We start from the raw sequence: 3,463 nt of genomic DNA on the forward strand, positions 1-3,463 counted from the left end.
TGTCCCCTCGCCGTTTCCTCCGGCGCCGGTCGGGCCGGGCCGTGGCCGGTGCGTACTAAGCGGCCAGGCCTTGGGGCGAAACCGGTCACCCGGCTGATGCGTACCCCAGAGGTGCGGGTAACGCCCCTCCTCCCGGCCCTCGGGTGGGTCGTTCAGCCTCAGCCGAGACGTGTGGGAGACACGGCCCAAATGACAGATACGGATGGTTCGGACAGAGCGCTGTAACGGCGGATATGTTTCGAAATGCAGGCTGGCGGTGCTGCGCTGAAAAATGGGCCATAAACTTGAAGGGTATTGCTTAGGCAAAGCCACCCTCTGAGCCTGGTCATCTTCCAGTAGTCGTTGTCCTGATGAGAGCACTGCTACAGGCGTTCACTGCTGTCCCCATGCCCTCCCGCCTTGCATTCGGAGCTTGCCCACCTGAGAGTGAAAAATATTAACCTGAAGCCGATTTCCTGAGCTTTCTCTATATTAACAAGAATGGACTCCTAAAGGTGCCCGTCACAGAGGTGCTGGAAGTGGTGCTGAAGCTGCACATGCTACTCCACAACTGGAGTTAGAGATGTTTCTGAGAAGACACCTTTTTCTTTAGTGTCTTGAAAAGCAAGTCTCCCAAATGGCAATTTCTGCTGGGACACGAAAAGAGTCATAGGAGGGTGGTTTTTTTTGTAGTATTTCTCTTTGCTTAGAGCTTTGTCTCTGCTTAGGGGAGTGTAATAACTAGACCAACTAGCAATATGCAATATACTCGCACTGAAATGGAGGTGAAAAAAGCTGAATGTTATACATGTTTTTAATTCCAGTATCTTGAGGAGGAGGAGGGGTATGGTTCAGGAGGATTACTTGATAAGTATTAGAAAATATTGAGAGATAATTTGGTCATTTGCATTTTCTGGGGAAAAAAAAAATGATTCTTTGCTTTTAAAAATATGGGAAAGATTTAGAAAATAGGACTTTGCCATTCATTACACTCTCTGCTGCTCATATTTCATACCTTTGTACTGATGATTCAGTCCCTCTCCAATCTATTTATCAAAGCAGTGTTTCCAGAGTGTTAACATGAAGAAACTTCATGATCCTTAAAGTCCACATATCACAAAGAATACCAAAGTTCACTGCATTATTGAGATCAATACATTCCACGTGTAGTTAAGAGCTGAACTATTGTTCTTGTTACCATTAAGCATATAACCTGAAAAAGATCATTCTGTTTTTTTCCATTTTTCCATCTGGATTCCCGGGATGGGAAAAAAAAAAAAACAAAAAACAACCAAAAAAACCCCAAAACATAAAATGTATAATTTTCGGGGGGGTTTTATGCTGAAAATATTTTATGTTAGGTGAGACGTGCTCAGTGCTGGTTATAACAGCATTTTATTAACATCTAAAATACTTAGATACAGGATGCTTAATTAGTAAAAAGTCAACACTTCCAATTCAATTCAAATTTGGGGGGGGTTGCTTTGTTTTAGGTATAATATGAAGACGATTTATTAGTTTTTAAAGGAGCTATGTTCAGAATTAAATGGGATGTGCTTTAAAGAATATTTTTGTTTGTGAGGGAAAAAATATCAAAAACTAGAGAATATTATCACTCATTTAAGGAGCCATCCTCACAGTGCCTAGCACACAATCAAATATCATCCTTCCCAAACCACTATTATTTCTAAAATACTCTTTCTTCAACGAAATTGAAGGAATTGACAAAGGCAGATATTATACATTTGATTTACAAATAAAAAATGCATGCACATAGAAACATAAACTTCCTGTCCCAAAAGAAATACCTTTCCTAGATAACTTTTAATTACCTTCTCTGCCTTTTCTGTCACAGTGGTGATGAACTTCAGCCTTGTAACTGAGGTGACTGCTCTTTTTGGGGTGCTAGAGAACACTTATTTTCAGCTTCAGAGGGAGAGCAAGGATTTTTAAGATGCACAGAACTTTTCAGGACCACTGAAACACTTCTATGAAGACATTCAGACAGTCTCACGTACAATGCCCAGTGTATTCAGAGGTGCTATCCCGAAATGTTGAGCCATCACATTTGATCATGCCCATGACCTTATTTGGAGCAGCATGGAAGTTTTCAAAACACACCACATTCATTTGTAGAAAAAATGAAAGCAGGAGGTAAAGCTGACCACACTTCTGAAACCAGATTATCTAAAATTCAATGTGCTGTTCTTATTTTATTAAAAGCAGAGATGGCAAATATATTTGTTCAGAGAACATAATAAAGAAATACGTTTTTTTAAAGTTACTTGTCGAAATTTTTCAGGCTTTTTGCTCACAAAGGAGAGAATGGGATGATCGTTAAGACAAGAACCCACTATAGTGGGCCTTACTACTTTGCTCAGTCACGAAGTGGCAAAAGCTGCTTGCAGCTTCACACACTAGTTGTGCTCAAGCCACATTATGCTTCCTTCCATCAAGGCACTCTCCTCTTCCCTTACTCCTCACTTCAACCTCCAGAAACTCTTCTCACCTCACCCTTTGACATTGCTTTCAGCCTTTTTGTATTGAATAATATTAATGAAAGTTGGACGGAGAAGGGGAGGGTTTATACTTATTTACAGCCTAAGTTTAGAAACTAAACTCTTAATGCCTAGGTCAAGGGACCCCTCTTCCAAGGTCTCCATAAAGCCAAAGGACAGAGAGACAAAGGTGCAGCCCAAAGTCAGTTCAGAGCAGGGTGCTAACTGAAGCCCTCCAGTTGCTGTTCTAGTAACACCCATCTGCCTCCACAAGTGAACATGCTTCCTATCCCTGGGGGCAATGTGAATAGGACCTGTTACATATTTATAAAGAATTTTATTCCTAGCCTGTTTCTTAAAACAGCTAACTTTAAAAAAAAATCATAAGAAAACAGAATATTTTGTCTAATTACCATTTATAATAAAGAAGTTTTAGCTAGGAAATTTAAAAGACCATTGTAAGGTACAGATTTTCTTCTGGAAAGACCAAGCCAACATATTATAAAAGTAGTAAGTATAATTTGACCCCAGAGCCAAAAAGAATTACGCTGTTTGTTGATTTAACTTTTGGTTTCTAAATAAATTGAAATCATTCTTACAAAAGGGAGAGGAGAGCTACAGTGCATAGGCTAGGTAAACATGTTCAACAGGCCTGAAAAATTAGAAGGGCATAAACAGACAACTTTTATACAACTGTACGGTAATATAAAACTATAATAACCTCAGCTCCTTTCAAATACCTTCCTCAGTGATGTGCAGTGCAAGTAGAATCAGGAGGAGAATTAGCAGCATTGCTGCTTAACAGTCACACAGTCTTGTTAGTGTGTGGTCTTGCTTTTGACTCCTGGTGGCCTTGGCTTATGATCTATTTCAAGCTACCTGCAGCTGGAGTAGTGTGTCCATCATTCAAGATACCTATGGGATCTACATAAAACAAACAATGAAAGATGCAGGATTATATTTCACATATTTACAGGTTTCTAACT

The sequence above is a fragment of the Athene cunicularia genome (assembly GCF_003259725.1).
Source record: "Athene cunicularia isolate RWA chromosome 1 unlocalized genomic scaffold, athCun1 chr1_part1, whole genome shotgun sequence".
Lineage (NCBI taxonomy): Eukaryota > Metazoa > Chordata > Aves > Strigiformes > Strigidae > Athene > Athene cunicularia.